The following is a 26,517-nucleotide window of genomic DNA, read 5'->3' as shown; positions in this document are numbered from 1 at the left end:
GATCCTGTGAACCATGGGATGGCTCTGTCCAAGGCTTCCATTTCCAGTTGGCTCTCCGGCTCCATCACCTATAGTCAGCGGTTCGCAAACCGACCATTGCCTGGCAGCCAGAGAGCCCACTCTACCAGAGCGATCGCTGCTACAACAGCGTTTCTGTCTGGTGTGCCTCTGCTGGACATTTGCAGGGCTGCTACGCGGAGGTCGACGCAGCCTTTCACGAAATTCTACTGCGTCGACAGGGGTTCCAGGGAGGAGTCCAGAGCCGGCCAGACAGTGTTGCGCAACCTGTTCACTTAAAGGTGAGCCTGGTGAGGAGGTAAGAGACTGCTTCTTTTTAGCCTTGCCACCTCCCGTGGTTGTGCATATGTGTAATGCTATGTATACTTTATTCATCAGCATGTCAATCCATGCCAGACCCCATGCTGGAGAAGGAACAAGTTACTTACCTGTAACTGTTCTCCAGCATGGGTCTGGCATGGATTCACATGCGAGCCCTCCTGCCTATTCCCTCTGCGGCTCTTCTCTTGGTCCTACTGCCACTTTACGTGCTACCAAATCTGAAGATGGCTGTCTGAGGAGGAGCTTAGGTAGAGGGCGGTCATTGGCTGGGGGCAGTATGACTCAGAGCTCAGTGATTGGTTTAGAGGAGAAAGACAGTTTAGAAACGAAACAGAAAGTTATATATTTTTTTTTTTACCAAGTATTCCCAGCCTGACGGGGAATATTCATGAGCATGTGAATCCATGCCAGACCCATGCTGGAGAACAGTTACAGGTAAGTAACTTGTTCCATATCGGTACTATGAAACTGTTTTCCGTTTTATCCTATTACCTTTTTGGTAACTTTTTAACAGTGCACACAGCATCTTACAATGCAGTGCACTGTATACTTGCTAGTGTCCTAAAATTGCCATACCACAAGATTTTTCCCTTGTCCTTTGGCCATATTGTTGTTTGGTCTTCTTCCTGCTTCTTCCAGGTCAGGAAATGCCATGTATGGTCATGCATTCACCCAGGAATTCTGCTGCTCTCACAGGCTACTGCATGCCATTTGTGTGTGGGCCCAGGAAGTGGTTGCGACCGTCTGGTCCCATTCCACATCCATGGCGCCTGAAAGTCTAGGTGTGGGACACGAGTGAAACCCCCAGTGGTCTCTGATTGGACCACTACCTGCTGTTTGAATGGTGCAGATCCTTGCCATTGGTGTGCTTGGACTTGCTTGCAGCCAGCCATTTCTGAAGACCAGCGTTGGAGCCAAGTATCCTGAGTAGAAGAGCATCCAACTGAAGATCCATGACCGACTCTTGAAGAGGCCTGGTGTTAGGCAGAAACCTGTGCAGTTCCCTTAGGGACCACTGAAAAAAGTTTAAGACTACAGGTGTTCGCAGTAAACCCAATTGGTAGCAGTCTGTACCACCCAGATTTACCTGGTAGCTGTGGCTGAGCAGTCAGACTTCTCTAAAGAAGAGTTAGGCAGTATATAGAGTATACACATTAGGCAAAAAGAGACAGTAGCACAAGAAAACACTGACCAGAGCTTTGGTATAAAAGTATATAATTATTTATTTAAAACACACTTGTAAAAATACACTGGCACTAATATGTCAAGCAAGTTCAAACAGTCACTAGAAATATATACACCTCCCTAATTAATTATTTGACAAGTCTAGGTTAGTACACCACTTATTTAGCAAAACAGAGGTGAGCGTGTAACCATAGATGGCACTCCAGTAATGATTTTAAAAAGGGAGAGAAAAGGCAGAAATAGGAAAACGCACAATACCAACACTTTTAAAGAACCACAGCAAGTCAAGAAAGGCAGGGTCTACTGTAGAGCAAAACGTTCATAGGCCAGGCCCACTCTTGGAGAGAGCAAGGCGGAATGTGCCCAAGATCACACAGTTGAAGTACACTTTAAAAGTCTTTGCAGATAGTTCAAAAAGGGGTTGGATCAGTTCAGAAAGGTAATGTCAACGGGTCCGAGGTCACCCCAGGATAGAGAGTCAAGGATTTACGGGACACCTTGAACAGTCTGTTGCAAGGGAGACCAGGCGGGACACAGTACCTGAAATGGTGAAAAAGCTCCAGCGGGGGGCAGTTGTTCCTGGCAGCGGGTGCAAGTCGGTGCTTCGTCCAGGGGAAGAGAAGATCTCGACGTGGAGGAAATCTGGAGGTTGTTGCACTGCCAGGGAAGAAACCAGCCGCAGAGTTTCCCGGTTAAAAGGTACTACCCTTTTATTTGCGGTAGTGGTGAAGCGTGGCTATCTGGCCACCGGGGTGCTTGGCACGGGCGATTCGACCACGAGACGATCCAGGAAGGCAAAAAAAGGCGAACTGGTTAACCCCACCAGCTCAAAGGAAGAAGACTCTCCTGGAAGAAGATCTTCTCTGTCGTTGGGAAGTGGTGAGTTTGGTTCAGCAGGGCTCCACCGGTGGTGTCATCGTTGCAGGTCAGCTCAGCTTCTCCCTCTAAGGATTCTTTAGGTCCTGTGGTGACTTCTGAAGTTCCAGTCCCCAAAGCCCTGCTTTTATGCAGAAAACCCCCATTCATCAGTCCTAGCTGTCACTCAAACATGCGAAGTGGTGAGCCGGGCGGCTCACCACTGGGCCAATTGCACAAGAGTGCGACTTGAGTTGCAGAGGCAACTCAGTCCAGGGTGCCTATTCCCCCCCTCCCACACATCTAGTAGACCCAGACAGAGTAGCACCACTTTTGGAGGCTTCTGTGCAGAAGCCTGCCAAAAGTGGAACAAAGGGCTCGACTTGGGTTGGAGTTACAGAGGTGAACACAAACGCCATTTTAAAACCCCAGTCCTGGCAAAAAGACCCAACTGGGGAATAAATATCAAATAAATAACCCGGCGGTATCTTTAACATTTCACCAAAAAAGTGGTGCGTTTAAAATGAATGGGAAAATCCCATAGGAAATATTCCGGTGGAATATTTCGCCTGGTAACCACTGCCACCAGCCAGAAACTCGACAAGGGGGGACTGGACAGTGCCCCCTTGAAAAACAGACCCAGGGGCAATCATATTACCCCTACCAGTACTTCCACAATATGATGGTTTGTACTGGTTCTGTTCACAATTTAAGACTAGTAAAGTCAATGGTGACTTTACATGCCCTGGGAGACGGTAGTCAGTCCCAGGGTATGGAGTCTGTTTGGGGGTCCTTATGACACCCCCTGTGTTACTGCACTGAGGGTGCTGTGTAACACACTTACCAAAAACACATGAAGCCCTATGGAGTTAAAGACCCCATAGCCCATAAAACATATTACAAAGTCAAAGGACATTCTAAAATCATGCCTAAGAGTGGGAGAAAAAGAGTCTCCCTCTTAGCAGGAGAAAAAATTAAACCCCAAAAATCCAGCAAAGCTGCTGGGGGACTCACTAGGTTTGGGAAATTAGCCTTTACAGAGAATTCTCCCTAACACCTGGCATCCCTTCCTGCGCTTGGCCTGGTGAAGCCCAGCTGGACTACCTGATCTGCGAAGGCCCTCCGCAGTGCTTCAACCGTTTGACTGGTCGGACCAACCAGTCTGACCGCCTTTTCGACGATCCAGACGTCCAGAGCCTTCGGAAGTGTCCCTGGACCACCCAGTAGACCGACCAGAAAACCAGTAGGCTACCTGGCCAGAAGTGTCGCCATTCCACGCTTTTGCCCGAAACTTCCCAGCATCAAGGGATCCTGTCCTGGAAAGTCGTCTTCAACTGCGACTGGAGAGATGCCTGCCATCGTCGCTGTGCGGTGACCGCTGGTGGAAGTAGTTTCCCTGTGTCCAGAAGTCTCATGCTTGCATTAGGGGTTGTATGCTGCACCGACTGAAGAAATCCTCGGACGCGAAACCCATAGACATCCTGCACCGGAACAAATGTCAGGAAACCTATGAGCCAGCTACCCCCAGTCGAACCCAGCAAGACCACTGGGAAAATCGAAGTGAGGGTGTGTGAGTACTTGCAAAGCCCCTATCTACCTTATAATAAACCTTTGAATAAACTTTGGTTTATTCCATTACATTGCTTTTTAATCGTTTGATCCAAAAACTGTCCATAAAGATAGGAAAACAATTTTACTGACCTTAACATTATTGAAATATCTTCTGAAGCATTTTAACCACCGCAAGAACTCTTCCTACATCTGTTCCCTCTCGTAAGAAAGAATCTTTGTAACTTTTGGGCACATGGCCCCTGTTAGGGTGTTGAAGGAGGAGGAGACTGACACTCAGGTGGCATTGTTTTGGTTATAGATAATTATTTGGGTTGAAATAAAAGAGAAAACCCACACTGTCCTTATTTTCACTGCCTCAACTAAATACTAAGGACTCTGTCAGGATGTCCATCTAAAGCAAATAGTGGACTGTCCTGTGTCATAACCTGTTTCCATCCCTTATACTCTTAACTAAGGAGAAACGAGGATCTTCATAGTCCAGAACAATGATTCCCTTCTTCTGGACATAGGTTTTGTATTCCTTTCCTGGTGATGAGACGTGTTCTCCAGATTTCATAAAACAAAAAGTTCAAACAGTTCCCTTACAAGATTTCTTCTTCAATGGCTGGACAGAAAAAGTCTGTTGAAATTGCTTACTCTATTCACAATACCAGGGGGATGGCTCACCCTCCCCCCTCCCCCGGGTTCTCCTAGACCGGGGAGAGTGGGCCTAGCGTGCTTCTGCATTTCCACCTCTTGGCCGCCTGCTTCCAACTGTTTATCGTGTTCCTGGTGGTCGATAAAGGTCCGGCGTTTGGGGGGTTATTGGGCCATGTGATGTGTGGTAGGGATTCCAATGGGTATTGGCTCCAATCTTCCTCCAGCTTCAGCCAGCAAGGTCTGTCGGTGCCCTGTTGCCATATGAATGCCGCCAAGAGCTGGGCGGCTAGACCGTACCTCACGACCTCTGGGACTCCCATGCCTCCTGACGCGGGGCTCCTGAGCATGACCTTCCTCATCACCCAGAGTTTTTTGCCTCCCCAAACGAATTTTAGCATGTTTGCTTGCAATTTCTGCTTGGCTTTTTTGGGGATTGCTACTGGGAGGGCTTGGCAGTGGTATAGCAGTCTGGGTATCAAGTTCATTTTGAGTGTCGTGATTCTCCCCAACCAAGATATCTCTTGATCTTGCCAGCGAGACATGTCCGATTGCAGTTCTTTCAGCAGGGGCGGGAAGTTTAGTTTATAGGTGCGTTCTGCTAACTTGGGCAGGCGGATGCCAAGGTAGTTTAGGTGGGATCTGGCCAAAGGGATCGGGAGACTGGCTGGTAGTGAATCCAGCGTTGCTTTCGGAATGTTGATACCTAGTGCTGCGGACTTTGAGATTGATTGAGAATCCGGATACCGCTTTGAAGCTGTTCAGCTCTTCCCAAAGCACTGCCAGGGATGTGCCTGGTTGAGATAGTCAGCAGCACGTCATCAACGTACAGGGCCGCTTTGTAGGTGGAGTTCTTATACTTGAGTCCCTGGATTACGGGCTCTGTCGTATCCTGGCAGCGAACGGTTCCATTGACAGGGCAAAGATGAGAGGTGATAGGGGTCAGCCTTGATGGGTTCCTCTGGTGATTTCGATCCTAGCGGATATGGCTTAGTTGATTCTCAGGTTTGTGGTGGGGTTTTTATAATTTGCTGTTAGGTAGAATTCTCATTCTATGGCTAATTTCCCTTACCTATAGAGTCCCCCAGCAGCTTTTCTGGATTTGAAGGGTTTGTTTTTTTCTCCTGCTAAGAGTGAGACTCTTTTTCCTACTTTTAGGCCTTTTTGCTATGTGTGTTCTAGGCTATTTTTGTGTTTAATGTCTATGGGGTTTTTCTCACCCTCATAGGAACCATCTTTATTCACATGTGTTACACAGCACCCTCCGTGCAGTGACACAGGGGTGTGGTAGCGACCCCCAAACATAGACTCCATACCTTGGGACTGACTACTGTCTCCCAGGGCATGTAAAGTCCCAATTGACTTTACTAGTCAATTTTTATGAACTAAACCAGTACAACACATCTTACTATGGAGGTACTGGAATGGGTTAATAGATTTTCCCTTATGTTAATTTTCGAGAGGGTACTGTAAAGTCCCTCTCTCAAAAATTCCTGGCTGGTGGCAGTGGTTACTACCGTAAATATTCGACCGTGAATATTTTCCTATGGGATTTTCCCATTGTTCGAGGCTACCACATTTTCTGACAGCCTCTAACATACCGCTGGTGCATTTTAATATTAACTTTACTCCGGTAGATTTTATTTGCCAGAACTTTAATATAACTTCTTTCTCGTGTCTTTCTCTAAACTCCTAACCCAGGTCAGGGATCCTTTGTTCGTCCTTTTGGCGGGCTTCTACCAAGAAGCCCTCCTTTCGGCGCGACCGAGTCTGGGGTGGGTCCATTGTGTTGGAGGGGGAGTAGGACCCCTGGACAGGGTTGCCTCAGCAACCCATGTCGCACTATATCCTGATAGGCTGGAGGGTCTCCCGCCAAGATGACCACTCCGCTGTGAGTGTGACAGCTAGGCTGTATGAATGGGGCTCTTTTTGCATAAAAGCAAGGTCCTGAGGACTGGAAGAGCAAGACGTCACTTCTGGAACTAAGAAGCCGAAGAGGAGAGAAGCCAAAGACATCTGCAACTACTGAAAGAGCCGTCTTCCCTTGAGCTGGTGTGGCCAACCAGTTTGGTCGAATCGCCAGTACCCTGTACCCGGAGGCTGGATAGCCAGGCACCAGTCTGAAAGGGGCCCCTAGGTGTCCCTAACGTCTACGGAAACAAGGCGAGTCACCACACACGATAGATACGCCAGACACGAGGTTGTATTCCCAAAGCTAGGGTTTATTGCAAAGCAAAAGTCTCAGTTGGCCAACTCGGTCTCACGCCCCGCAACGTGTGTCTCTAGACCTCGAGGGACGCAAGAGCGTGAATTACGTACATCAGTTGCATATATACAAAATGCATATCAAACAATCAGCTATGACATGTTTAACACCCCCCTTCTATTGGGTTTCTTTGAACTTGGTGTTATGATGGACATCTCCGACAACTAAGAAACCTTCAAACATCTATTCTAGTAACTATTTGCAATTTATGAGTGTGGAGGCATCTTTCATTTGTTGAAAAGAACACAGCGCTTCTGTTCTTGGAAGCAAGCTACATACGGGTGGAAGAGTTGCATTCCAAACATTGCTATCTATTAGGTGATATTCGTGTCCTGGGAGCCGACACGCTCTAGCGGGCTCAGCAAAGGGGGGCCGTAAGAAGAGCATAATCCAACCCTTTATCTGTATTATTCTAACATACTCTACCATATAACGAGACTGGCTGGCAGCTGCGAAATGATTAAATGCCCTGCAGCTCTGCTTCAAGGCTACATTCGGGAGGGAGCCGGGCATTCTTCCTGGCGCTGCCTCCGTTTGTGTTTCAACAAACTCTTGTTATCCTCACGGCCCTGCGGCCTTGTCCTTTTTACGTACAGACAACAATGTTTTATGTTTTACAGTCGAGCAGTGTAAGTGGAAAATATACTGCGAAGCAATAGGAACAGAAAGCAATGAGCAATGGTTAGAAAACAAAATGGCGATTCTTGTTACATCAAAATGGCCGTTCATTGGCAAACTCGAAAACCTATATCCTGTCATATCGTGCATGAGACGGTTGGCCCACGGCCACCAAAATACATTTGCAGTCACAAAGTAGAGGTATCCATTTTTCTAGACTGACAAACCCTCCTTTGGCCGTATGCCAAACGTCTCATCTATTTATTGAAACCTCCTCTAGTGATGTTGAGTCTGAAGTACTTATGTCTGAATTTTGCATGCTATCGTAAACATCATCGTCTTCATCAAAATCTATTGCCATCAACTCTTCTACTGCTCTCATCTCATTTGGGTCTTGGTCAGTTCGACCATGAGGTTGTTTTTTCTTTGTCATCATATGCATACATCCTTCCGTACATCCCTCAGTTACCTCAGCGCAAACTATGGGTAGACAATGTATGCAACAGCACGTTAGGAATATTCCAAACACCACTACTAATATTGAGATCAACTTCCATCCCCAAGAATGTAGTATTCCCCAAAAACCAAGATCCTATTCCCCAGCTTCCTTCTCCAGTAGGGAGTTCAGAACTTAGGACGTGCATTTTCTTTATTGCTTCAAAGATCGTGGGGGAATAGTCATCGACATAAACGCAACACGCTGATCCTACTATTTTACAAATTCCCCCACAATCAACCAGGATTACATCGAGAGCCATTCTATTTTGCAGTGTCATTAACCTGATTCCTCTTCCTTCCAACGTCATGTTAAATAGTATATCTCTTGTTGTGTTTATTGTATTTTTTAGGATTCTGCACAGTTGCCTTATATTATAGGAGTTCACTATCTGCCCTAAGAATGGAATGAATGATTTTGCTACATCAGTTGCTATTAAAACACCCTTGTCAGTCCTTTTGACTCTAGTTCTGGATAGTCTGGCCATGTCTGCTGTTTCTAAGAGGAATACTCCTGGGAACAGTAAACCTAGGTAACATGTACCTCCCCAGTTTCTGGGCAACCAAGGATATGCTTTCTCTCCACATATAAAAGAAACTGGATCACCTACATATACTAGTTCTATTTCCCATTTCAATACCACTGCATTCATGCATCGAGTATATGTTCCGACTGAAAAAGAGCCTTTCTTTTTTAGACAAAAAGGGACAGTTCTTGGGCTATAATTCACCGTGTATGATGGGGGGGGAATTGCGTATTTGTCCCCTTCTGTTCTTACACAAAATATCATTACAGATGTCTTTTCTGGTGGGGACAATCTGTCTAGTCTATTTTGTCGTGTTATCTTTCGTGGGGCTATTACTTGTGCTTTATGGAAAATGGAACAACCCACAGGCTTCATTATTATCTCCTCAAACTCATTCATGTTGGTTCTGTCTAATTGGCCCATACTGCTCTCGTTCCATTTCCCATAAAACATTGCACCTAAAGGTGCACTAAATGCAGAACTTGATGGTAATGGCTGTACATACCACCCTATTCCTTTCCCAGCATGCTGTGGTAAATGGTCACATACCTAGCAATTTGTTTTCTTCAGAATTGCATGTGTCATGTTCAATAGCAATGTACTATTCCGAAAACCTTCCCTGTGTCTTTCTTCCATTGGGGGCAGGGTATAAGTAATCACCTGAACCGGGCTTTCAGTAGTGTATATATTAATTATCGGTAAAAAAATTTCTAATGGGTGTATTGCTTCCACATACCATAATATTAGGGCTGTCGATATTGGTGCTACCACGCTCATGAAGCACATTATTATTGTCAGTACCAGCATACAATTTGTTTCACCATGCGTTTTTCTTAAGCTTACAGTCTTTATAAATGACTCATTCTCAGCAGTGGTGGTACATGAGGAGGCTGGAACCGGTCCCGGCATGTTTCTCGTCGTCCTTCTTCTTCCTTCTCATAGTTTGTTGTGGATATCTCTCTTCGTCGGGCTTGCTCTGATGTCAATAAGTTCAACGGAATTGTCACAGTTCAGTTCTGCCTGTCCTTATTAGCCTGGATTTGTTTATTCGTTTTTAGGCAAGATCACTTGTCCTTTCTTATACTGCTCAGAGGACCTTTGATCAGTTATCTTATTGCCTTAGTACCATGTGCGCCCAGCTTGTCCGCTCTGGTTCCTGACACGTGTACTTTTATGATTGCACGGAGGAGCCGCAAGTCTTGAATTGTCCGACTTGCACAATTCTCACGCTTCTCTCCTCGACACCTCTAGTTCCTTCTCCGTCCATGAGCTGAACCAGAGGTTGACATAAACATCAAAAAAGAACTGCGGATCACTTGGTCTTTCGAGGCCGCAAGTTGTATCGCCTCTCTCCTGGTATCGTGTGATCCGTGAACAGTGCCGGTTCCCTTCCAGATTCAGGCTCAAAGTCAGCCTGTGGCGCTACTGATGCAGATCCGTTCTTTGGCGTGTTGGCAAATGCTGGTGGCCGCCAAAGGGGTACACGATTTGTTTCTGCTGGTATTTGCAAGGCAGATTTCGTGTCGGTCAGCAGTAATGTCGATTCTGCTTGGCAACGTTGGGGCACTATTTGCCCTTCCCCCTCTTTGGCAATCGTCTCAGGCTTTGTTTCGAGTTTCACTTCTCGTTTTGCCAGATTTGGTGGCTGTTTACTGGCAACAGTTTCTTCTGTTTCTGGGACCGCTGTCTCTTTCCGGTCATCGGTGTCAGGCAAGTCTTTCAGTGAAGTTGGAATCTTCTTGGCATGGGTGGCATGGATCCACGACTTCCTTCCATCCACCCTTATTGCCGTCTGCGTCGCCAAGAGTACTTTATAAGGCCCGCGCCACCTGGGTGCTAATGATGACTTTCTTTCAAAAATGTTTAGCAGCACCCAGTCGCCTGGCTCCAGCGCATGCCCCGGACCGGTGTATCTCACTGGTAATACCTCCTGCACCTGCTGATGAATCAAACGCAATTTCTGTATTAAAAGGCCACAATAAGTACTAAGCACAGGATGTTCTACCTCACAAAGTCGTTTTGGCTGTGGTGCGCACCATACATTTGCCGGCCTCCCCATCACGATCTCCTACGGGAAGAGCCCAGTTTTAGCCTGTACAGACGTACGCATTCATAATAGTGCTATTGGTAATGCATCCACCCAACTCAACTTGCTTCCCGCACAAATCTTGCTAATCTTTGATTTAAGAATCCCGTTGTGCCTCTCCACAAGACCGGCAGAACTCAGATGCCTTGAACTATGGAATCTCTTATCAATCTGAAGACCAGCACATATCTGTAATACCACTGCGCCCACAAAATGTGGTCCATTATCGGACCATAGGACACGGGGCAAGCCAAATCTGGAAAAGTACTCCTTAAGCATTACTTTTGCCATGCTCATTGCTGTGCAGTCCTTCAAGGGATATGCCTCCACTCACTTACTGAATGCACAGATCACCACCAAACGTATTTTAAGTTTTGGCATCTCTCCATCTCTATGAAATCAAAATGGATCACCTCAAATGGCATAGAGGGCGAGCCAAAACTGCCTGTTGGAGTCACTGTTCCCTTTCCTACATTGTGTTGCAAACACGTGATACAGTTCTGCACCCACCTCTCTGCATTCTTTTTTATGTTTACATTCTGACATACTGTAGAAAGGTGCTGTATTATCTTCTTCATACAGATGTGCGTAGGGCCATTCTCCAGCATGGGGTCTGGCATGGATTCACATGCTCATGAATATTCCCCGTCGTCAGGCTGGGAATCCTCGGTAAAGAAAAAACCAGTATCAGTTTCGTTTCTGATCTGTCTTTCGTAGCAATAACCAATCACTGGTCTCTGCGTCATACTGACCACAGCCAATGACTGCCCTCTACCTAAGCACCGCCTCTGGCAGCCATCTTCAGATTTTTACCGCACGTTCATGTGTTGGGATCCTCGTGCTATTGCTCTCGAGCGTTAGTGCTATTTTTTCGCGCTTTTTTCACAAAAACTTCGATTCTTCGGTCAAAGAGCCTCAAGCTCCACCGATCCTACATCCGATCTACGGGGACCCGTGTCGGATTCTTCTGTGCCCCTCAAGGGTGAAGATTTCGTCGAGCTACGCTTCGGAGGACTCCAGAAGCTTCTCAGGCCCGGTCTCGGAGATGGCCCAGGAGAAGGGAAGCTCGACGCCCGGAAAGCTGTTCAGGGTCTGCCCTGGATGCCAGCTGCAGAACGTCTTTAAGGAGGACGAACACTCTTTCTGCCTTTACTGCCTTCATGAGGACAAAACGCACGTGGAGAAGGACTGTGCGTTTTGCGGCAACATGTCGGAGCGGACCATGAAGGACCGTCATCAACGTCTCGCCAACTGGCTGCAGGGTAAGAGCCCGTCTGGCGAGAAGAAGAAGAAATCCGAGCCGTCTTCTAAGACCTTTGAGGGCGCCCCGGCGACGGGGGCCCAACATAAGGCCAAGCACCGCGAGTCCGCTGGCACCGGGAGCGCCGAACGGTCGGGCTCTACGGGCGCCAGGCAGGGCGCACCCTCCCCGGCACCATCAACCACGAGCCAACGCTCTGGGTCGGGTAAGAGGAAGGCCGAGCACCCGGCGAAGCTCCTGGAGAGGCCCCGGTCGAGCTCTAAGGCAGAGGAGGAGCGTGGCAGTGCCCCCTCCCTCAAGGACAAGGCGGTGAGCGCACCTAGGGTGGTGAAGGCCTTGATCCATCCGACCAAGCCCTCTATCGAAACGGTCGCGGCGGCCCTGGCCCAGCCTGTGGAGGCTACTCCAGTGGTGGCGACCTCAGGGCCCAGAATCTCCCTGCCTCCTCGGAGGGAGTCTTCTTTTATGCCCATCGATAGGACCCCCGTGAAACCCTCCGTGGAGAAGAAGGGGGGGCAGGGCGTCGTCGTAGATTCGGCCTCAACCTCAGAAGAAGAGCTGGTCGAGGTCTTAAGCCACGGCCTAGGCGTGGAACAAGACCAGCCCGTCGGAATGGGTCCCGACGCAGGCGACGACGACGACATCGTCGAGGATGCCGACGGGGCCCCTGCTCGCCCGTCGGATTCCCCTCTGCCAGCGCCGCGAGACAACTCGGCGGCCATTTTGTTGGCCATACAGTCCTTATGCACTGAGATAAGGACGAGGCTACCGTTACCGACGGAGGAACCTCTCCCGTCGGGGGATCCAGAACCGGGACCTTCTGGTGTTCCCCCTGCCAAGAAAAGAAGGATCCATCCTCCACCTCCTTTTCAACCGTCGCGCCCCGTCCAGCCCTCCTCCCCGTCCACCCGAGGGGATGATACGGGGACTGACACGGCAGCGACGGGTACGGACGACGAGGCATACGACGAGGATTTTCCGTCGTCGCCCCCCACCAGGGCTTCTCCGCCCGACGAGATCGGATCTTTCCATTCCATGATCTCCAGGGCTTCCGAGCTTTTTCAACTCTGCCCCGAGGAGAAGAAAAAGGAAGGCTTCCTTTATCAGCGGCGCGAGGCCAAGAGGAAGACGGTCCTCGCAGTGCCTCTGTTGGACGACATTTGGGATGAGGGCCTTTCCCTCCTCAAGAACCCTTCCACGACGCCAGCTAGAAGAGACCGGTACGAGAAGAAGTACCGGGTCCCGGACACGGCCCCCCTATGCCTCCGGGCGCAGCCTACCCCGGACTCCGTCGTCTCCGCGGCGGCCAGGAAGAAAGCGGGGGGGGGTGCGGCCTCCACATCGACTTCCCCGCCGGACGGCGAGGGAAAGAAATTGGATGCTATGGGACGTAGAGTCATCTCGTCGGCAGCGACGACGATTAAAGCGGCCAACGCCTTGGCTATCGTGGCCCACTACGACAGGGAGCTCTGGTACAAGATGGCTCCCCTGCTGGATTTTCTGCCGGACGACAAGAGGGCTGAGGCCCTTGAGATCCTCCAGGAAGGTGAAGTGGCTTCGGACCACGCCATCACCGTGGCGACGGACATCGCCGACGCTGGGTTCCGCCAGCTAGGCAACGGCGTTTGCCTTCGACGTCGTGGATGGCTCAAAGCTACGGATTTTCGGCAGGACGTCCAGACCAGAGTCCTGGACATGCTCTTCGACGGGAACAACCTGTTTGGGAAGACGGTGGACGATTCCCTCCAGGCCATCAAGGCGGATACTGAGACGGCCCGGGCCCTGGGAGTCCTGCAGCAACGACGGACGCCCTTTCGGAGCGGCGGAGGCAAGGGCGCCTCCAAAGGTTCCGGTGGCGGTTTCGCTTCCTACCGTCAAGCGGCCCGCTCGTCGTCGCAAGAGGCCTACAGAGGACGAGGCAAGTCTAGCGGACCCCGCCGTCGTCGCCAAGGAGGTCAAGGCGGCAAGGCCGCGTCCAAGCAGGATTGAACCGGCCGTGGGGTCGGGCCCCCACCGAAGCACCCCGGTGGGAGGCCGGCTGGCGGGCTTCGTCAGCGTGTGGGAGTTCATCTCCACCGACCGTTGGGTGCTGGACGCCCTGGCCCGGGGCCACGCGCTTGAGTTTCAAAGAAGGTGCCCGCGCGTCCCCCCCGTGGCCAGGAGAGAACTTCACGTCCCTCAACTTCTCCTGGAGGTAGAGGCGATGCTCAGAAAGGGCGCCATCGAACTCGTCCCAAAGAGGCTTCGGGGCTCCGGAGTCTACTCGCGATACTTCCTCGTGAAGAAGAAGACGGGAGGATGGCGCCCCATCCTAGACCTGCGACGGCTGAACAAGTTCATCAAGGCGCAGAAGTTCCGGATGGTCACCTTACAGCACGTCCTGGGTCAACTGGAGGAAGGAGACTTCCTGTCGTCGTTGGATTTGGAGGATGCCTACTTCCACATTCCAATCCTAAAGGGGCACCGAAAATTCCTCAGGTTCGTGGTCCAAGGGCGTCATTACCAGTTCAAAGCCCTTCCCTTCGGACTGCGGTCGGCACCCAGGGTATTCACCAAGTGCCTCGCACCGGTGGCGGCGCAGCTGCGCCGCGAGGGGATTCACGTCTACCCCTACCTGGACGACTGGCTCATCCGCGCCAAGACGAAGGAGCTCGCCGTGGTCCACACGGCAAGGACCGTCCAACTCCTCACGGACCTGGGATTCTCCGTGAACTACACCAAATCCCACCTGGTGCCCGCGCAAGTCGCACTGTTTCTGGGAGCGAGGCTCGACACAGTGTCCCTTCTGGCCTCCCCGTCGGAGGAGAGGACCAGGACCATCTTGGGCAAGGTGCAACGGATGCTGGTGGCCGACGCGGCCAAAGTGAGATCCATCAAGTCCCTCCTCGGGATGATGTCTTCCTGCATCTACCTCATTCCCATGTGCAGGCTCCGGATGCGCCCGTTGCAAGAATTCCTGGATGCGCGCTGGATCCAGACGACGGGCAGCTTCGAAGAAAGGATCAAGCTCGACGAGAGTTTCCGGCGAGCGATACGGTGGTGGGGCACCCGCGCGCATCTGACGGCGGGCATGGACTTCCAGACCCCAGCCCACCAGGAGACTGTGACCACGGATGCCTCCCTGGAAGGGTGGGGAGCGCACACCGAAAATCTGCACGCGAGGGGACTCTGGCTCCCGACGGAGAAGTCCCTGCATATCAACGTCCTGGAGCTCCGTGCAGTGTTTTGGGCCCTCAGGTCCTTCCTTCCGTCCCTGAAGGGCAAGGTGGTGAGGATCTTCACCGACAACACCACCACCATGTTTTACATCAGGAAACAGGGCGGAACCAGGTCCCCAGCGCTGTCCAAGGAGGCGCAGGACCTGTGGCATTGGGCCGTCGCCCAAGGGATTTTTCTGGTGCCGTTTCATCTGGCAGGGATAAAAAACACCATCGCCGACTCACTCAGCAGGGAGCTGCGCTCGTGCCACGAGTGGGAACTACGGCAGGATCTGGTGGATCGCCTCTTCCGACGGTGGGGCACACCCCAGATCGACCTGTTCGCGACGGCGACGAACACCAAGTGCCGGAGGTTCGCCAGCAGGTTTCCCCAGACGAGGAGCATGGGCGATGCTTTCTCGTTCCCCTGGGAGGGCCTGTTCCTCTACGCGTTCCCTCCCTTGCCTCTGCTAATCCGGCTCGTCAACCAGCTCAAGAGGTCACGGTGCAGGATGATCCTCGTCGCACCTGCGTGGCCGAGGCAGATATGGTTCCCGGACCTTCTGGACTTGTCAGCGTCCCCGCCGATCAAGCTGCCGGCGGACGCAGACCTACTCTCCAGGGAAGGAGGCGCCATCCTCCACCACGACCCGAAGTCGCTGAACTTGCAGGCCTGGCTCCTGCAGCGCTAGAGTTTGGAGGATACGACATACCGGCCGATTGCAGAGAGGTTCTTGCAAAGGCCAGGGCGTCCTCGACTCTTAAATGCTACGGACACAAATGGAAGAGGTTCTCTGTCTGGTGCCACGCACAGAAGATTAACCCTCTACGGATTACGGCTCCCCAAGTACTGCCGTACCTGCTGACGCTGGCCAAAGCTGGACTGGCACACGCGTCCATCAAGATTCATCTTGCTGCGATCTCCCGATACACCAGAACCACGGGGCGGACGTCCTTGTGGTCTCATCGTCTGGTGAAAGAGTTCATGAAGGGACTATTCAGATCGTTCCCGCCGGTGAAGGCTCCGGCCCCGGCGTGGGAGCTCAACGTGGTGCTGACCAAGCTCATGGGACCTCCGTTCGAGCCTCTGCACTCGGCCCCGTTGAAGTTTCTATCGTGGAAGACAGCTTTTCTCGTGGCCATCACCTCCGCACGACGAGTGGGAGAGATCCAGGCCCTTTCCTGCAAGGCCCCGTACTTGACTTTCCACGACACGAGGGTAGTGCTCAGGACGCACCCCTCCTTCATGCCCAAGGTACCGTCGGACTTCCATCTCAACGAACCCTTGGTGTTACCTGTGTTCTTCCCGTCGCCTTCGTCGCCGGCTGAGAGGACTTTGCACTCGCTGGATGTAGCTAGAGCGCTGAAGTTCTACGTGGATCGCACGAAGGGTTTTCGGAAGACGTCACAACTCTTTGTGAACTTTGGACCTGTCAATCAGGGGAAGGCTCTCTCGAAGGCTTCCATCTCCAGATGGCTCTCCGGCTGTATCATGTACTGTCACCGGTTGGCAAACCGACCGCTGCCTGGCCGTCCGAGAGCCCATTCCACCAGAGCGATCGCAGCTACCACGGCGTTCCTATCTGGTGTGCCCCTGCTGGACATATGCAGGGCTGCTACGTGGAGGTCGACGCACACCTTCACGAAATTCTACTGCGTCGACCGGGATTCCAGGGAGGAGTCCAGGGTCGGCCAAGCAGTGCTGCGCAACCTGTTCGCCTGAGGTGAGCCTGGTGAGGAGGTAAGATGCTTAATGTTGAGTTGATGTGATGCTTAATGTTGAGCCTTTGCCACCTCCCGTGGTTGTGCATGTGTGTACTGCTATGTATTCTTTATTCATGAGCATGTGAATCCATGCTAGACCCCATGCTGGAGAAGGAACAAGTTACTTACCTGTAACTGTTGTTCTCCAGCATGGGTCTGGCATGGATTCACATGCGAACCCTCCCGCCTACCCCTCTGCGGCTCTTCACTTGGTCATACTGCCACTTCACGTGCTTCCAAATCTGAAGATGGCTGCCAGAGGCGGTGCTTAGGTAGAGGGCAGTCATTGGCTGTGGTCAGTATGACGCAGAGACCAGTGATTGGTTATTGCTACGAAAGACAGATCAGAAACGAAACTGATACTGGTTTTTTCTTTACCGAGGATTCCCAGCCTGACGACGGGGAATATTCATGAGCATGTGAATCCATGCCAGACCCATGCTGGAGAACAACAGTTACAGGTAAGTAACTTGTTCCTTGTGACCATTGCAGTCACTTACGAATTTGGTAACTTCCAGTTTCTAGTTCTCTTGTCCACCCAACAACCCGCTAGATCCAACTCAGCAGATCCCTCTGCCCACCCCTGTATTTTATCGGCCGTAGCTTCGGCCTGCATTTCTTTGACAGTGGCAACTCCATTTTGTATCATACAGGGTACTTCCTCAGTCTGAACCGTCATCATTTTGGTATCTAAATCAGTGGCAGTTTGTTTCGCAATTCTGTCTGCAAACGCGTTTCCCTCTCCTACTTTGCATGTTACTTTTTTGTGTGCCTCACATTTCACTATTGCTAGGCGCTTTGGAAGCGTGAGTGCAGACAGTAATCGTACAATCAAAGGGCCATGTTGAATTCTGGCGCCATGTGATGTCAAAAACCCTCTCTCAGCCCAGAGTCGACCAAAGTTATTAACCACTCCAAAAGCATACAGACTATATCAGTATATATATTCACATTCAAATTTTTAGAAATCTCGCAGGCTCTGTTTAATGCTATTTTCTCTGCGGCTTGTGCCGAATTGTAGGGAATTCTTTTGCTTTCTACAACGCTCTATAGGGTAGTGATAGAATATGCGGCAGTTGTCGTGCCATCTGGTAATTTAAAACAAGAGCCGTCACAAAATAACTCTCCATTTGGCTCTTTCTGTGGGATATCACTTAAATCAACTCTCCCCTTGGTTTGTTCCTCAGTGACCATTAAGCAATCGTGGGGGGGGGATGATTCATCCTTCCCAATTTCTTTTATGGTTGGTGGCATTAATAGGATTCAAAGCGCTACACTTCATAATTTGGATATGGGGCGCAAACAAGATAATCTCATATCTTGTCAATCTAGCAGAAGTGAGGTGTTGCGTCTGTGTCCTATTTAATAGAACGTCTATGGCATGTGGCACCATCAAAATTAAAGTGTGCCCCGTACCATCCCTTCCGTTTGTTTCACTGACGCAGCAGCCGCCGCGACAGATCGCAAACATCGTGGTAGTGCGCGCGCTACAGGGTCCAGCGCAGAAGAAAAATAGCTGCATGGCCTATTTCTTCCACCTTGTTCCTGTGTGAAAGCCGCCAATGCACATCCTTCACTTTCACACACAAATAGTCTAAAAATGTTCTCATAATTCGGCGTGCCCAAAACTGGAGCCGAGCATAATGCAGTTTTCAATTCATCAAATGCTTTCTGACATTCCTCATCTCACTGCAAAGGCATAACCGCATCCTTTCTAGTCAAATTCACCAACGGCTTCACAATTAACGCAAAATTACCAATCCATTGTCGGCAATATGAAGCCATGCCTATTATGGCTCTGACTCTTTTTTGTGTCTTTGGAATAGGCATACAAGAAATACTTTCTATGCGTTCTGGCGTTAGTCTTCTCCCTCCTTTCGAAAGTAGGTAGCCCAAATAGGCCACCTCCTTTCGATTATATTGGAATTTCTTCAAACTAGCTTTATGGCAATGTGCCGCTAGGTGTGACAGTAGTAATGCAGTGCTTTCTTTACAAATTTCCTCTGTGTCTGCAGCTAGCAATAGATTGTCTATGTATTGCAAGAGTACACAACCACGGGTAATTCTAGCATGTCTAGCTGCTCTTTTAATGCTCTACTGTAAATACTTGGACTTTCCGCGTAACCTTGCGGAATCCGGGTAAATGTAAATGATCGTCCTCCTAATGTGAACGCGAACAAATATCTGCTGTCCTTGTCCACTGGAATACTGAAGAACACGTTTTTCAAATCCACTACACTAAAATATTCTGCTGAAACAGGTATCATTGTCAATATTGTAGTGACATCTGGCACTAGAGGAAATTGTGGATCTACTACCTTGTTCAATGCGCGCAAATCAATTATAAAACGGTATGGTACCTCATTGCCTCCTTTTTTATAAACTGGAAGAATCGGGCTGTTGCATGTACTGCCAGTAATTTCCTCGATTACCCCTAATTTCAGCAAATCTGTAACAATACTCTTCAATCCTTTCTCGCCTTCAGCTGAAATTCTGTATTGGGGTATTCGCGGTAGGGTAACATCTTCTTTCAAAATGATCTTTACTGGCTCTATCTTTAAACATCCTACATCATTGTCATGCATTGCCCATATGCAGGTTGGTACTTTACTTAGTTCCCCTGGTAATGTTTCGGCAACGTGTGGCCAAATCGTCTGCCGTGCAATGTGTAACGGAACCTAGTTTTTTCAACAAATTTAATCCCAACAAGTTCTCCCCACAATTTTCTGTTAAAAGGAAAGGACAATGTTCAGTAAATGGTCCTATTGTAACTGGGACTGGTTTGGACACTGGGTTTATGACTGGTGTACCTGCGAACCCTACGGAAACATTCTTTTGCCCTGACAGTGGTATATCCGGAACCAAGTGGTGGTCTATTGAACACTTCTGCGCTCCTGTATCTACAAGAAAGCGGTGCTCCTCATTGCCGACTCTCATTTCTACGTAGGGTCCTCTCTGATTCACGGGAATAGACACTGGTTCCAACCCCTGTCCTGGGCTGTCCCATTGGGGGAATAACACATCGTCCGATGTGTAATCATTACTACTACTCTAATACGTGTTTGGCTGTGTATCGAACACATTCCCACTCTTTCCTCTATTTCTCCCACTCTGGTTTCAATATTGTTGATTTTGCTGTCCCTGACTCTGGTTTGGGGCATTTTGGTTTTGGCCTTGGTTTTGATTACCTCCGTTATTGTGATGCTGCTGCATACTATTCCTATTTGGTCCATTCGCTCCTGGGTGTCCTCTATGCTGTCTCCTCTGACCAGACCCATTTCTACACACCAATGTCCTTCCTCCTTACAATACGCACACTGATTTGGTCCCACTGTTCCTCCATGCATATTCAAATTACTCCTTCCTTGTGCGTTCCCTCTCCCTCTATTATGTCCTGCTACTTGCTGCATTAATACCAGTGTTTTCAGATTTACCCTATCCCTCTCTTCTTTTTCTTTTCCCGCAGTCACTCTGTGCTCATAATATTGGGCCATATGTAATACTTCGCCCAACGTTTTTGCCTGCCATGCACTCTCTGATGTCATTATTAGATCCTGGATTGGAAGTTTTAACCCCCTCACATATTTGTCAACAAATAACCTTTTTCCTGCTTCCGAGCCCACATCCTGCACACTGAAGTCTGTGAATACTTCTTCAAATCTATTAAAATAATCTGTAGCCAACTCATCCTTGCCTTGTACACATGCAGTCAATTTGTCCCATTGAATTCTTTTCTCTGGGACGATTTCTTTTAACTTCTGCACTATACGTGCTGGTAATGCAACCAGGTTCGCTCCTGGTGTCCCTCCAACCGCTTTATTCCTGTCTTGTATTATCAAGTCCCCCCCATGTGACACCAAAGGCCGTTGCGTCATCTACTTTCCTTATTTGTTTCCATATGTCTGCTGGCAGAATCACCGGGAATATTCGGTCTATATCACCCATGGTAAGCATGGATGATTGTAGGCAGGACTCTACTTCCTTGTAAAACCCTGCAGGATTCTTTCTTATATCAGGAATCGTCTGCTTTATGTTCACCTTCTGTCTGGAAAAGGGGACATGCACATATTGGGTGGTGTAATGGGCTGGTGTTACCTGCGCCGCTACATTGCCCACTGCGGTAACCTCTACTTTGGGCACAAAGGTAGGTGGAACCTCTCTCATAGGAAATGCCCCACTTACCGCCCCCCCCCTCTTCTCTTAGATGTAACAATATTCCCAGATCCAACGATAGGGCTGTTTCTCCTGTCCCTCGCTCTAGTGCTCTTCTATAAACTGCCATTATTTCGGGTGGGCTGGCCTTATCGTTTTTTATATCTTTGTCTAATAAATGTTCAGCCATCGACTGTAGTGCTTTTCTTTTCATGGGCATGGAATATTCATCAAATATCTCGTGTATCTCCATTGTGGGAATACTGGGATCCGATATCCATCTAAACGCTTCTCGTACACATACTTTCAATTTGTCGCCCCTTTGCACTGACGACATTGAATGTCGTTGTTGTATATATGGCTCTACAGTTTCCTTCCTATTTCTCCTGATATCCCTACTCCTGTACCCAGGTGTAGCAAACATTTGGGCATAATCATTATCTAATTCATCTTTAAGTTCAAAAAGTCCATATACATGTTCTCTCACTTCTTCATCCCTCTCCCTACAGCGTGCTAATGTATTCAAATCTAACAATCGCTGCGGTGGTAATTTCCCAATGAACTGTTTCCATTTCTACACCAAATATTCACCCATGCATTCCAACACTACCTGTCTTTCGTTGCTTCTTCGGAAGTCATACATCGAAGCCAATGCTGCCGTCGCATCATTCCCGTCTATATACATCTCTGCCTGTTGCTGCAATTCAACCCTCCTTTCTTTGCTGATCGCACTGCGAGTTACCCTCGTGCATCCCCGTTGGTCAGTCCCGCCTCTTGCCCCTGTGGTTTCAACTTCAACCCCAGGAGGAACAGACGGTACCGAGTATGTCTGAGGCGGGAGGTGCGGATGGGACAATGGGAACAGGGAGTGTCTGTTGTGGGCCTGGTTGGCTAATAGGAAGTGTTACGTGCGCGGTCTGTGGCTGTGGGAGGGCTTGAGCTACCGGAGGGGGAGCTTGGGCTACGGGCGGGGTTTGGGCAATAGCTACTGACGTGTCTGGCCTCACTTCTGATCTTGGGCCTTGTTTTGTATGGGTCAATATATTTTCTATCAATTCATCTGTGTGAGGTGGTCAAAGAGGCAACGGAACCAAGGGAGGACCCTATTCTAGTAATGAGACCCATCCAACAAAAGGTTAACACAGCAAATCAAAAGAAAACTACATGTCCCAGAAACCACCACGAGAAACGAAACCAAGGAGTGGGCAGAGACAGAATTAAAAAGGGAAAACGGCATAGGTACAGCCCAATCATACAGCATGGAAATAGGTGTACCAGAGACTGGCACTGGTACAATGCAGTCAGCCCATATGGAGAGGGGTGGCCCCAGAGACATACAGGGTGGGGTCAAACAGTGCATGAAACTGGGTGGAATGAGGAGAGAAAACGCCCTGCAGGTGTGGGGAATGGGAGGGAAAACTGGCTGGAGACTGAAGGGAGCGGAGGAGCAGACTGGGGCTTAAATGCAGCAACAGAGAGTTCACCAGGTGTTTCTGATTACAGCTGCAAGTCGAGCCGGAGACCAGAGAGGAATGGAAAGGTGATTGCGACTGGGCGTACTAGAAGGCTCACTGAGAGGCACAGGGGAGATCCCTATCAGAGGCGGACTCGCTGAGGAGAAGCGTCAGCCGTCAACCATTAATCAAGGACTGTGCCTTCCGTGTGGATTTTTGTCTTTTTGTTTTCTTAACCCAGTGAACAGAGGGTGAGTCAGACTGAAGGCTAAGGTCCGTGGAAGAAAAAGAATTAAGGTGACTTTATTTTCCCTTTTAAAGATGCGAGAAGCCAAGTGGAGCTTCTTTTGAACTCTGGACTTCATTAACCCTTTCACGGAAACCAAACCTCATAAAAACTAATACTGTTTGGAGTGCACAAGGAGGGCTGTTGTTTAAGTTAACACCGAAATAAATCTTAAAATTGCTAAACCTACATCCGACTGCAGCCTACTATTTTACAGTGGTGGCAACGGTGGGATTGAAGAGAACGCCCAAGCTGTAGACATGGAAGCTGTGGTAAAGGCACTCGCAGAAGGGAAACAGCAGCTGCAGCAACTTTTACAAAGTGCAAAGTCACCAGGCGCAGGCGAACAGACAAGCACTTCAATAGGCCATACAAGTGCAAAGTGCTGCCCAAGGGCAAGGAAGGGAAGCCTTAAGAATACTGGGAGAAGCAGTGGCCACGACCCGGACGCATCCAGTTATACCGCCTACGGTATTACAAAAATACCAAGTAGGAGAAGACCCCAGTTTTTTCTTTGTAAATTTTGAGAGAATAGCTAGAGCAGCCCAATGGCCACAGGACAGATGGGCTTTCTATCTGGCTCCCTGGCTCACAGGGGTAATGCAGGGGGCATACCAAGCGGCTAACCCCACCGGAGACACTCCTTATACCGAGATTAAAAAAACTGTTTTGGAAAGACTCGGCATGGATGAAGTATCATACAGGCTCAAGTTTCGAGAAACCCGATTGAAACCAGGTGAAAGTCCAAGACAATTGTTCTACAGAGTGCAAGATTTGGCGGAAAAATGGCTGCAAACAGGCACAGCCACAATAGGACAGATTAAGGATAAAGTAATGATGGAACAATTCATTGATGCCTTACCAGGACCAATTCAAAGGTGGGTGAGGCAACATCACCACCTATCGCTGACCGAGGCAATAGACGTGGCAACAGCATATCAGAAGGCAGGGAGCACCCGACCTTTTCCTGCCACCCAATTGAGACCAAATATGGAAGCTGCTCAAGTACTTATCGAAACCTATAAAGGACCAGGAACCGAACCCAGGAACAAGGCCGAACCCCGACCCACTAATGGGGCTGGCTTAAACAAGGGACCGGCACCCCAATGTTTTGAGTGTGGAGAGTGGGGGCATATTGCACGTTTCTGTTCCAAAAAACCAAAAACTGAACCAATGGAAATCGGGTCCATGCAAGCACAGGAATACAGAAGGAAACGACTACCTTATGTGATAGAGGTCACAGTGGATGGACATCCCCGTCAAGCAATGATGGACAGCGGAAGCCGACAGACGGCCGTACAGCCCCATGTGAGCAAGCAAGATAGCGAACAGGTGAGAACCATTGACATAAAGTGCGTGCATGGGGATGTAAAAGGGTATCCATCTAAGGACATTGTGTTGGGAATACAGGGGCAGGAGGTGCCAATCAAAGCCGCCATTATTCCTACCTTGCCTGCTCCGGTGCTAATAGGAACAGATCTACCTGAATTTGATAGATGGTTGAGAGAAGCCCCGTTTTCAAAAACTGAACTATTGGGGGCATGTAGTCAGGAAAAATTATCTAAGGCCCAGAAAAGGAGAAACCGAGTGAATCAGGAAGCGTATAAGGACATTTCCATCATAGACTGGAAGGTGGGGGACCATATGCCTTCATTTCGAACAGAAACAGGGCTGGATGAAACGTTAAAAAGGGCCAGGGAACAAGCTCTAGACACTAGCGTGTCCAACCTACTACTCCCTACTTTAAAGAGAAACAGGGGTTAATATATCGCATAACCCAAGGCTCGGATAACATAATGAAGGAGCAATTGTTGGTTCCCCAGTCCTACAGGAAAGGGCTGATTCAGCTGGCACATGATCACACCACAGGGGGACATCTAGCTGAAAACAAGACCATAAAAAGGGTGTTGCAAAACTTCTATTGGCCCGGAGTGTACGCTGAGATAACCAAATATTGCCAAGAGTGTGCAATATGTCAGAAAACAAGCCCCCATATTCCAGCACGAGCACCTTTACAAAGAATGCCATTGATCAAGGAGCCATTTCAGAGAATAGGGCTAGACATTGTGGGTCCAATGGAACCTACCAGCCGAGGATACCGGTTCATACTAGTGGTAGTGGACTATGCCACTAGATATCCAGAAGCATTTCCATTAAGAGGAATGTCTGCCAAACAAGTATGTGATGTACTTTTACCCTATTTCGCTAGAGTGGGAATTCCCCTGGAGATTGTAACAGACCAAGGACGTAATTTTATGTCGAGCGTCATGAAAGAAGTATGCAAGACCCTTGGCATCAACCATTTAAGGACCTCTGTGTAACATCCACAGACTGATGGGCTGGTGGAAAGATATAACAAAAACATCAAACAAATGATAAAAAGAGCAACCAGTCCCACTGGTCTGGGGTGGGAGAAGGTACTCCCATGGGTATTGATGGTTTTACGTAATACACCTCAATCCTCAACAGGGTATTCCCCATTTGAATTATTGTTTGGGAGACAGCCAAAATCTCTCTTGGGATTACTAAAGGACACTTGGGAACAACAGGAAGAAACAACCCTAACGGAATATGTGAATGAACTAAGAGATCACCTGGGAAAACTCAGAGACTATGCTCAGGAAAACCTGGGGCGGACTCAAGAAACGCAAGAGAAGTATTATGATAAAGGAAGCAGACCTAGGACTCTTAAAATAGGAGACAAAGTGCTGGTATTATTACCCACTAAAAAAACAAACAAAATGCTCGCCCAATGGAAAGGCCCATATAGTATAACAAAGGTGTTGGGTCCAGTTAATTATGAGGTAGAACAACCAGATAGACAAAACAAACATCAGAACTATCACATTAATTTACTCAAGTTGTGGAAAGAAGGAGACTCAACAATATTGTGTACGTCTCTAGTAGAGATGTCCGTCCCGGAACAAATGGTCACACACCTGGCTGGTAACCTACAAGATGTGGGCTTGGGGGAGCAATTAAGCGACACCCAAAGAATGGAGTTATTTGACACCTTGGGCCCTGTAGCAGAGACATTCTCGAGTCTACCTGGAAGGACTCATATGGCTACTCGCTCAATCCCAACCGAGGCAGGCAAGATTATACGCCTCCGACCATATAGAATCCCTGAAGCAAAAAGAGGGGAGATAGCACAAGAAATAGAGAGCATGCTGAAACTAGGTACCATTATTCCCTCCAAGAGCGCATGGTGTTCACCGGTGGTACTAGTACCCAAACCAGATGGTACCACCCGGTTCTGTATGGACTTTAGGCAACTAAACGCCATTTCCAGATATTAAGCCTACCCTATGCCCAGGATAGATGAACTAATAGAGAAACTGGGTGCTGCATCCTTTTTGAGTACCTTGGACTTAACCAAAGGATATTGGCAGATACCGCTCAACCCAGCGGATCAGGAGAAAACAGCCTTCGCAACACCTCAAGGTCTATTTCAGTTTACGGTGTTACCATTTGGGTTGCACGGGGCTCCTGCCACTTTTCAGGCCTTAATGGATAAGGTACTGAAACCTCATGAACTATACGCAGCTGCCTATTTGGATGACATAGTGATTTTTAGTAAAACCTGGAAGGAACATTTAGAACATCTAATCAAAGTAATTACGTCCTTACAAGAGGCAGGACTACATATCAACCCCAAGAAAACCAAGCTGGCAGCCAAAACTACCAAGTATCTGGGATATTCTGTAGGAGGTGGAGTAATCACACCGTTGGTTGACAAAATACAGGCTTTGAAAAAATTACAAATACCGGAAACCCGGAAAGAGATCCGAGCCTTTCTAGGGTTCGTAGGATAATATAGAAGA

At 49.1% G+C, this 26,517-nt stretch overlaps 1 protein-coding gene across 2 annotated transcripts in view; it reads left to right on the top strand.

Moving 5' to 3' along the window:
* The window catches only part of LOC138481032 (fibronectin type-III domain-containing protein 3a-like), a 2,755,868-nt gene that overhangs the window by 1,706,076 nt on the left and 1,023,275 nt on the right, over window positions 1-26,517 (top strand). The window lies entirely within an intron of this gene.

The sequence above is a fragment of the Ambystoma mexicanum genome, chromosome 5p (assembly GCF_040938575.1).
Source record: "Ambystoma mexicanum isolate Mex_15411 chromosome 5p, UKY_AmexF1_1, whole genome shotgun sequence".
Lineage (NCBI taxonomy): Eukaryota > Metazoa > Chordata > Amphibia > Caudata > Ambystomatidae > Ambystoma > Ambystoma mexicanum.
Note: the sequence above shows the minus strand (reverse complement) of the source record. Positions and strands in the feature narration are given on the sequence as shown.